This window comes from Aptenodytes forsteri, unplaced genomic scaffold, assembly GCF_000699145.1.
Source record: "Aptenodytes forsteri isolate BGI_AS27 unplaced genomic scaffold, ASM69914v1 Scaffold81, whole genome shotgun sequence".
NCBI lineage: Eukaryota > Metazoa > Chordata > Aves > Sphenisciformes > Spheniscidae > Aptenodytes > Aptenodytes forsteri.
Window position 1 is genome coordinate 3689775 of NW_008795259.1, and position 11466 is coordinate 3701240.

The window sequence follows — 11466 nt, forward strand, 5'->3', positions numbered from 1 at the left end:
CCCCCGCCCCCCCCCCCGTCACTGCTGCAGCTAAGCTACGAGTGCATTTCCTGAGTATGAGAACTTGTCCTGGGCGCTCCAGTAACTTCCTCCTTTCAAGAGCATCCAGATGACAGAGGGCAGCATGTCAGAAATGGCAAAAAAAACCCAGTCCTCAGGAAACCGAGTTTACCTGTGATCATACAGATGAGATAACTGATAGTAGATTATCCTCTCTGAGTACAGCTGTATACTCCTTGGCAGCAGTAACCTGATAGGCACTGAGCTAGAGTAACCTTCTAGGAATTGAAGAAGCTGGAAAAAAAACCAGCTGGCTCCACTTATATAAGGGATGTAATTAGGCTTAAAAGAGAGGATGATTTCAGCCTGTGTGATCTGCATTAAGAATAAGTCCCTGAGAGCATTTTTGAGAAGGTACTTCTGGTACTTGTGTGTGCGCACACACGTGTGTTGGGATTTTCCCTTTCCTCGGACAGCGTTGCAGAAGTTTCCATCAAGAGATGGAAGGAGGGTATCATTTGGAGAGAAGATGGGAATAGTCAAAGAAAGAGATCCTTGTACCAAGTGATGTGATGGGAGAAGCTGACTACATTGGTTGGTCCCTGAAATTCATAGGCAAGAAACATCAGCTAATACATTGTTAGCAAATTAGACTAATTATGCTAAAACCAAAACGGCCAAATGGAACATGTCTCACATCTGTTAAGGGGGGAACCAGTGGTAACTTGTGTAACATATGCATAGGAAAAGCGGAGTAGTTAAAAATATAATGAACCATCATTACATTAGTGATACAGGCACAAAGATGCACCAGTATAATCCTTCAGTTCCTTTATAATCAAAGCTAAGATGATATTGGCAATCCGAACAGAGGGTATTACTAGACCAGCACTTCCTAGCCCCATTACTAGCTTCCTAAGTGCGGAGGGAACCTGCAGTGATTATAGGTCTGATTTTAAGATAATTGATGATGAGTGACATTTAACCACTGAGAACTTTGTACATAAAAATCTAAGCTAGAGGAATGAAATGTAAATGCTATAATGGAGTCAACCTGGCTGTTTGAAAGCCTAAAGGCTTTAATGCTTTTGAGTGAAAGCAAGCAAGAACTCAGCGATTTTTCATCATTTGTATTGTCAGCTGGAAAATGCAAACAACTGTACCAAAGGCAGAAGAATGTGAGATTCCCTTTTGCTGCCTTTCCACCCATTTTATGCTTTCTATAGGGAAATGTGGGCTCATCATCAAACAGTTTAGCAAAGCCAAGGTGATTCTTCCAGATTTCCCTGGGCAGAATTGTTCCCTCAATGGTATTTGTGGAGAACGCAATGGCATGGGTGCTACCTCATTGGGGAACACGCTGCGCTACCAACGCCAGCCTTTAACTAGCTGAGCTGTGTACATCTGCTCCATTTATATCCTGTTTTGAGGGCTGAGAAACTAGAGCAAAGAACAGTTCATTTTACTTCCTACCCAGACGCTATAGTAGAAGAGAGATCTGCCAGGCCATGAGGGCATGGTGGGAAAACAAGATACATTTTGTGGGTTGTAATAAATGCATACGTTTTATGCTATTATGTATCCTTTTTTGTAATCTATAAAGAGGATGAGAAGAACTTGATTTGTCAGTCTGTATCACCGAATAGCTCTCCTTATGTTCACCTCTTTAAATTTTTTTGTAGCACTGCATGTTTCTGATGCTTGTTTGTTTTTCCTTTTCTCTCCATTTTTCAATAGTGTTTCCAATCAGTTCCTGAGCAGGCGACACTGCCTCTCAGAGAAGAGGGTTTATATTCAACTCATTTTTTTCATATATGGATACATGTTGGCAGTGATGAGGGGTGCCAGATCTTACGATATAAAACACGCAGAACTTTAAGTACGTAAAGAATCACGCTGAATTCCTTAGGATTACTTACATGCTTAACCAGAAGCAGGTGTGCTAATCTTTGCAAGACCAAGGTCTTGTTTTTTATACATAAAATAGTAGGACAAATTCATTTCAGAGATTACTCTACTGGCCAAAAAATGCAAAATTGGTGACCTTAGTGGAGTGACTTGAAAGATTCATTTGACTTCCTGACTTCCCTATTCATTTATTCATTCATTCATTCAGCAAGGCACCTGGGAAACTGTGGTGTGATTTCACTAAATATGTGTCACAGTTTGTGTGCAGGTGTAAGGGGATATAGGCACACAATACGCATGCACATTATTCTTTCCTTTAGCTTGGTAGCATCATCCTCCATTTCTCTTGCAGTTTGTAAACCTGACATTAACAATGAAGGCACTTACTTCACTTCTCTTTCAAGCAAAAAGCTTTGACAGCACAGATTAACCATGTTCCCAATGACCTCCGACCTCCGAGAGAGACTGAGAAACTATACTCAAGTCTAAAGGCACTTCACTTCTCTTTCACTGACATAAGCAAAAAGCTTTGATGTTTGACAGCACAGATTAACCATGTTCCCAATGACCTCCGAGCTCAGGGAGAGACTGAGAAACTATACTCAAGTCTGTCTTTCTCCACCAAAGGTCTGAGCACTAACCCAGTTTAAGATCTGGGGAGGGGCAGAAGCGAAAACAAAACAAGCCAAAGTGTGCTTAGGTAGATAACAAGTGATCTAGGTGAGGAAACCAAGACAAAGTGGCACATCACTAGTGCACTGGCTGAGAAATATGGGATTACTGTAGCAGGTTCAGGGCTCTGTAGGTGTACTCCTCTCACAACACTGAAAACAGATCTCAGAACTGTATGCGCAAATGCACAGATACTATGCAAAGCAAATTCATACATTTGCAATGAGAAACTGAGGGTAAATTACCTATTATGATCGTGTCCGTTATGACACCGTTTCGTCCACGCACAGCAAATGTAATGCCTAACAACACCCACCGAGCAGCGATGAAAGCTGGAGTTCTCTTCATACCTTTTGTATTCATATATTGAACACACTGCTACTTACTGCACCTTACCCTAAACTGGCATTCACTGCTTCACTTTTATTTCATAGTCACTGTTATTTCAATGTCCATGTAGTTTCTTGTTCACATGCTTCAAATAATTAGGATAATGAACAACATTTGTGGTTTGCCTTCTGTACTGCTTGGCTTTTTCTTTGCTTATTCCCAAGAGGGCTATCCTGTTCATTCTTTTTATACATATATGATTGATAACTCCAATTTTCTTATTCAACATAACACAATTAACAGAGCTTTTTTAAAAAGCCCAACAGCCTCGCAGACTTTCTAAATGGAGAGGCTGTGGGTCAGACTACATCTACTACAGTGCAAGCAGAATAAATAAAAGGTAGGCAGGGTAAATTGAACTTTAGCCTCCAAAGCGTGTTTTCACTCCCAGAACTGAACAACCCCTTTTCATACATACAAAAGGGGGAAAGGAAAGTGGGGTATGTTCCTCAGTACAACATGATGGGGCTCGGTAGCTGCAGGCTGCCCTTAAGCTCGGTGGGGACTCCTGCCGAGGGCTGCCCTCAGAGGGAGCTGGGAGCCAGGGTCAGCTGCTTCTCCTGGACGTGAGAGCCTGGTTTCACAGGCAGCCTGAACATGTCCCTTCCCATCAAAAATAACCGTGAGCAATTGAAACATCTAAAAGAAAGACGTGGCAGGGTAAGCCCAGTGCAAGCACTCTGCACAACAGCCAGAACTGCTCTGACGATGCCAAGCCTCATTGCCACCGAGCTCTGACAAGCAAGCACCGGTGGTACAGAGGTAGTTTAAGAAGTTACCTAATGTAGCTACATCCAACTGTATAGTGCTGCTTCGGAATACTAATGTGTTGGCTCTGTGCAGCATTGTACTACGTTGACATAACCTTAGTTTTCCCTTGCTAGACGGATTCTCCTTTCCCTTTCATCACCCCTTTAGCCTGTCCTCACATTGCTTCAGATTTAATTTGCTTCCTGAGCATTTGTTTTAAGAGTTGCATGAAACAGGGCAGCACAAACTTTCCCAAGCCAGTATCGATGTTCCAAGTGTGGTGAAATGGTGCAATATGCAAGAGAAAAGACTGCAGATATTCACTGCAGCAAAAGGCAGGTTTGTTTTTTCTAGAAATGTTTCATTTGTTCTAGCAGGTGTGTCTGATACCTTTTGCATAATGATAAACCCACACACATTCTTCATGCAAATAGTGACCCAACAGTTGCTCTTAGTTGCTTCAAGTAGTAAGTGCATGTAACAACCTGCACTTACATATACACATATGTTTACAGAGCATTCATACAGTGCCAGGTAAACAGAGCCCATTGTGCCAAGGGAGGGACACACAGCGCTGCTGGAACAGAGGTGCCATACCATGGCCAACGCGGTCAGAATCGGCTGAAATTGTAAGAAAAGCTCTTCGGAGATACTGGGACTCTCTGATAAATCTTATCTTTCTTCTCCTGTCTGCAACCAGATAGTGTTTTTCTCTCATGTGTGTTATTTGAAATGCCTCACCTATCTCAACTATTCCTGTTCCACAAAGGGTTTGGGAGCAGTGTACGGGAGCGAATGCCGAAGTTCACCAATTCGGACCCTACCTTCCTATGGGCTGTGACCACTGCTTACTTGAGTACCTACATGTGCTCCATTTACCTGCCTTGGAAACTCAGGCTTGGCCAGCAGAGAGCTTCTCTCATCCTATATTGCATCTTCTGCCAGCTTTCTCTTTTCTTAAATCTTCCAAGTGCTGTGCTTCAAAGGTCAACAGAGCATTTCTTATACCAGCCCTCATGGTTAATTAGGTCAGATTGTTACTAAAAGCTTCTTTTTTCTTATTAGTGATTTCACTTCACAGCTGAACCCAACCTTGATAGATGGCTGAACAGTTTCTTAACAGGAAAAATAAATAAGAATATTTGTCAAAATGGTTGTTCTGGCAAACATGTCTGTGAGCTAGCTTGTTGATGATTCTTCAAGCTGCTGTACTTAAAAAGAAAAAAAAAACCCAAACATTTCTGTGTGTGGCAACGTCCAAACGCAACTAAATCTGTTTTATTAACACAGAATTACCACTCTAGTATGCAACTCTGCTACACTAACAGTATATTCATACAGTTAACGTATGAGCCAGTAGGTCAAATCAGCACCCTTGTTTGATGTAGGACACTCACAACATTGTAGCACCTGTCTCTGAGCGTAGAGGTTGTGAATTACAACAGATGAGAGGCAGACGTTTGCTTGCATCTCTGTTGTACCTGCTGGTGTGGGCACTCTCGGGTGTCTACAAACTGTGTTTAGCAGTAAACAGCTTAACTTCACCCATTTGATCTTGCACTGAAATCGACTAAAGTGCTGACACCACCCACCACCGAGCGTTAACTGGAGCTGTAACCACCTGAGGACCAAGTTCCTGATTTGCTTTTCAGACCTCGTGGCCCGCCTGAATGTTTTTAATGCTTTCAGGACAGTCAAACACATAGCTTTAAACCACCTACAGCAGCAGTTTAAGTTTCGACGTTTGACTTTGCACTGGAACATACTGGAAGTGTCCAGTCGGCAGAAAGGTGTTTGCAGAGGCTGGCACCCCTGCATGAAGACACGGTGCCTGCATGAGCACCCAGCCTAGCACCAACAGCCCTGGTCCTCCCTGCCTATGCTATGCTCTGCCTGTGCTCTGCTCCTGTGCTGCCAGAAGCCAGTGGGAATATGGGAAACAGGCTGTACCTGCAGTATTTCAGGAGGCTGTAAATGTAAGGCATGTATGTTCCCCACCAGGACTGGGATCTTTTCCCTTGGGAGTTTTACTTTTATTTCAGTGGGGTCAGGATTTAATCTCATAATATATTTACCACTGCAAATAAAACCTGCAAAGCTGCACAGACATTGATAACCAGATGACTAATTGTGGTTCATGCAGAGAGTTCCTGTGAAACATTTGCCTCCCACTACAAGAGAGTAAACATTTTATGCCCACTCGGGTATAACTACAACATGACATAGTAAGTAGGATGAATAAAACTAGAAAATTCAGACAGCTTTCTGATGCTGCCTGGGACAGATTCTGACTTCCACATCTTCTAATCTCTCAAAAGTACGATGAGTTTTGTCTTTCCCTGTGAGTAGTTTCATTCATTTCATAGTATTCAGTTTTAGAGAAAGCACTAGAATCTGTCTCAATGTGACTAAGAAAATAGCTAATAATTGTCATCATGCTTATCTGATTGGCATTTTAGCTTGAGTTCCTACTAATAAAGAACTATTTGAGATTTTAACAGAAATGTAAATGTTGAAGTTTCACAGGTCATTGAGTTTTATAATATTGAGTCATTGGGCTATTATACATTGATCAAGCAAATAGCAAACGGTGTGACTTGCCAAAGAGCATTACTCAAATATTGACCAGGAATTGATGACAGTCGGCTACTTTCCAAGGACTACAAAAGTTAACAGGAAATTTTTACCCAGGGCAACTGCAAGCTTCTGCCTTAAGACAGTCAGTTTTGTTGGTTCCTTTTCGTTACCATCTTTTCTAGTCTCCTCTGCTAAATCCAAGCAATCTTATAAACAGACCTGTACTTGGAATAAATGCTTCTATTTATGTCAATTTGCTAGCTTACCTCTCAGTCATCTCTTAATTCCAACAAGCTGTATTGCTCTCTTTAATTAATCATATATATTAAACAAACAGGAATGCAAATATATGCAGTGTACTGCTCCATTTTAAAATTGATTTGTATGCAGTGCAATTCATTTTATCTTGGACAAAGAATGTTAAACTGCAAGCTTCTAGCATGGCCCTTCTTGATTTTACTTCTCCGAAGTCACAGGTTTGATCCAAAGACAGCATTTCAGCTCAGAAAGGAGAAAAATGCACTCTCCTCACACAGCCCTCTCAGAGCACCTCCTAGAGCAAAGGCCTTTTCTGGTTTGAGATTGTCCAGATGTATTCTTATCAAAGACTGGGGTTTCTACAGAACAGAAATGGCTGTTGAGAAGACCTTGTCTTAAATCCTACCTTTTCCTAGGACACAGGACACCCTGCAGGGGTTTCAAAACCCAGTGCTACGGTCAGACTTCGATGCAGTTGGAGGTAGGAGCACACTCTGTTTTTCTCAATGCACAGCTGGAGGAGCTTACCCCTGGTTTGTCCACCTGGCTCAGAACCAGAGATCTCACCCACATCCACAGAGGAATGGGCTTCGTTCCCCTTCTCACCACAAAAGAATTTAAATTAATTCTCCCGAAGAGCCTTTAAGGCAGTTTGGGATCAATGTCCTCCTTTCCTGTGGAAGCTATTCCACACTACTTGGAATAACCAGATATTTTATTGGTGAGAGAGAGTGTGTAGGCTCTTGGGCATTCAGCTGGATGGAGGAAACCAGAGTGTCAGTCCCTGTTCTCCTGCCTGTTTCACACTTTTGCGCTGTATGTTTAATAAAACAGGAACTGACACCAAAATATCTTCTCTCCCATGCGAGTGGTTAACATGAGATCACAGAATCACATTCAGTCTCCTTCTTCCTTTTAATCTGCTTCCTTTTTAATCTAATGGATGTTGAACTAGTCCCTAAAAATCAGCCCAGTTTCACTAGGAGAACAGCAAGTCAAGTCCTACCACTGCTGACAGAACGAGATGCAACTTCAGTGTCCTCTGCGGCAGAGGAGGAACCTGAGCCCAGGCATCCACTTTTGTACCATGGGTCCCTGCACTAAATACATGCATGTTCAATGACCTTTCCACTCGAAGCTGTGTGCAGACCGTGGGCAATTAGGCATTTTGATAGCAAGCCACTGGATCACGTCCTGCAGACAGCGAGGTGAAGAGAGCAGCTTATTCATGAACCCACAGGCAGCTTAAGCACAAGGCAAGTACCAAGCTGCCAGCTACTCTGACTGTGCTGGAGGCCCTCAGTCAAAGCCAGCCCAATCTGCAGCTGCATAGCTCCATAGCTCCATTTTCATGTCCACACTACAACTGAAGGTACTAGGGCAGCACAACACGGCTACCCAGCCAGCTTTCAGCAAGCTTGCACAGGAACTGGCAGCAGTCGTGATGGGATAGCGTGGTCTTCAACAGGGGCTGGTAACCGAGCTAAGTCTCTGGACTTCCCATGAGACTAAAAGAGGGCAGCCCGGCCACACTGGGGTCCGTCCTGCTGCTCTTCCCAGCCACTGTTACACACCATCAGGTAAACAAAAGGAGTGCCTCCAGAGCCAGCTACGCTGACATACCTCGAGAAGCCTTCAGTCACCACCTAGCACACAGAGTCACAGAGCAATTGTAAATAAATACCTGTCAACACCAGAGCTGTGAATATTGCACTGCTATCCTTTGTGTAAAATGCAAAAAGCTTTTCTTCCTATTTCTAGAGGTTTGCACTCACATCATTATTTTCCAGCCTTCCTTACAGTTCTAAGCCACCAGCTAAAAAGGGGATTATATTCCGCTTCTGGTTTAGGAGAAGAAGTGTCTCAGGAACAGCTTTTGAAGTTTTCTGCCAGCAGAGGATACCCAGGACCAAACCTTCCCATCGCCTTGAATGCAGATTCTGCTTTGAGGCTACAAGTGCTCACTTCCACTGTCTGTGTACTAGGAGCAGACAAGATCTGACACCTCGTTTCAGTCATCTCTATAATTTGGGGAAAATACATAAAGCTGCTTTTGAAACTCTACCATTTTCATTCAGGCTTGCGACGTTTTCCAGCAGCAGGAACTTATGCACTGCCGGTCTTTGAGCAGCAGTGGTTTTAAGAACTGCTGCACCTCGCCAAGAACATTTCTCATGACGCAGGCTCATGATGGATAGATCAATAGCTTCTTGAATCCTCATATCCTTTTCAAATTACTACCCCAGATATATACCTGAGTAGGCCATCTTATCTGATAACTTAAACAAGCAACCTGTCTACACTTTAATTGTTATTGAGGATTAATGTTGTTTATAAAATGAAATCAATACAATCTCTATTGCTTATTAACTGAAACATTCTAGGCTCTGCTCTGTTTGCTTTGCTTTTCAATTAGTTTCTATTATTTTCCCTATTAGCTTTTAACAAATAGCTGTAGAAATAAACTTAATGGTTGTGAAACCGTTATCAGAGTCAACAAAGCCCCTTAATGGAAAGTCTTGTATATTTAAATGTAAAAAAGAATCCACTGTTTGATCATTTGACATTATGAGATAAGTTTATTACTATACATCTGTTCTCTGCTGGGCCTCGATTTTTTTTTTAAGCTGAGCAATTAAGAGTTCTTAAGGGTTCCCTAAAGTTCAGATGTCAGAACTGTTGTTTGCTACATTTACGATGAACAAACTCCACGGTCTAATACCCTTTGTTAAAAAATAGCAAAACTGAGATTGGGCAGAAAACAATGGGACTGCTAGGAACCTAATAAATATCATCTGGTTACACTGTAAAAGTATTCTTGACACTATGCAGCTATTAAGTATCTGAAGCATCTTACAGACACTGCCCATGTGTCATGGTATTCTCATGCTAAATCCAAAACCAGCTACTAGGAAGAAAATTAACTCTATCCCAGCCGAAACCAGGACACCATGCTTTCTCTGTGATCCCGATACACATCAGTCAAGTGGACCGCTGCAGTTGCGAGGGTTTGTTCCTCCCTGGCAGAACGGAAGAAGAGCAAGAAGTATTAAAGGATGGTTTCTCAACTCCAGCTGCACTCTTTTTTTCCAGGAGGTGAGCAGGTGATTGTGAAGGAGGATAGCCCGGTGGAATGGTTTTGAGGGTACTGAGAGGCAACGATGTAGGCTACAGGTCTCAATATATAGTGTCATAGTAGCGTATCCCACTCCAGCCAGCATCAAGATGGTACAAATCTGTTTTCTCAGTCATTACTTTTTGCTCTTTGAAGGATGAAAACTTTTCTTCCACATTACTCACCGTGTAGGTGAAAGAACTGTGTGTGCTGACGGGCCTTTCAGCGGAAACTGTCTGTCTATGGGGATACAGTTCTACCATCTTCGCTGAAAGGTGTAACTTTATGCATCTTTCCTGCGCTGCATCTTTACACGTCACTACTCAAAGCCAGAGATGCCTGCAACCCTAACTCTCTTGGCACACCGTTTGTGTGCTCTTAGGAGTTTAGCTGGACTTGGTCATGAAGCGAGAAAATTTACAATAGACAGTTATATAAGGAAGTGACGCGTTCACACGGGCAAACGGCTTTGCCTGCTGCCGCTCAAACCACCGGCACCAAAAACAAGTGGCGCAGTTCCTGCACTTCTGTACAAAACCATTCTGATTTGGCAGCGTCACCTCCGCTTTGTGTTCACTGACATAAGTGGAGAGCTGGTAAAAATGCAAGGCATGGTTGAATCAGACCCAGAAAACAGAGAAACTTTTGGATGCAAGTGTATAATCCCCACACAGACTACCATTTTGTTCCTGCGAGTGTATTCAGAACCACACATAAGTAAATAGTTCTAAAAGCCATTACAAACGGCGAGCGAGCTAACTAGTGCAGCCTATCTCGGGAAACCTCTGCGCTCTCCTGGGTTCAAATAATTCTCTTTGCAATTGCCAGAACTGTTCCTAGCCTTCACGCAGCACAGATGCATTCCACTGTAGGGCGAGGCAAAAGGTTATGAAACTTACTCAGGTGTCATTTATTTCATGAAAGTTTGCTGGTTATTATAATCAAATGTCAATTGTCTGTAATTGCGACATGCAATGGAAAATCCCTACTTAGGACACGTTCTGCCACTTGCTGGTGAAGTACACTAACCCTCAACAATGAAGCAATACTGTAAAAATAGTTTTGACATGTAAGCAGGTCCAGAAGTATAATTAACACGTTTATTTTGATTTTTTTTCTCATGGCCTTGCTGTAAGGAAACCATCCTATATTTTAAAAGAAAGGCTCAATGCAGAATTAAAGAATTCTTCCTACTCAGTTCATTTAGTAATCTAATTACTAATTAATAACACTTTCTGCTTTGATGGCCTCTGTCTTGACTGAGCTTCACAAACATAGATGAATCTTGCTGTAATCTTGCAATACACGAATGTATTGGTGGCTTGCAGAGTAAGGATCAGATCATAGAGCACAACTTGAGCTCACCCCAGATGCTGTTATAAGACAACACTCTCTGATAGGGAGCTAGCATTCAGAACTTTGAAATTAAGTAATAACTACTTTAATCCAGGGCGGGTTATTGTTCTACTTGAGAAGAGAGGAATAAAATTTGGTGTAAGAACTCTGACTGACCGGGTGTTGGGCTGCATCGGGCAGAGAAGATCACTCAGTATTTTAATCTTCTTTTCTTTCCTTTTAAATGAAGCAAATTAATGGATTCGATATACACGTAATAACCAGATTATTCTGGGGAGTTACAGAAGCGTGGAAATGGCTTGACAATGCTAAAACTGATGAAGTGAGCTCTTAAAGAAAACTTAGAAAAATTTCCAGTAGCGGACATCTTTTTAGCATAGCAGGCTGTGGAAAATAAAAGCATAATGACAGTTTACATTTTGAAGCTGAGGATAAAGAAA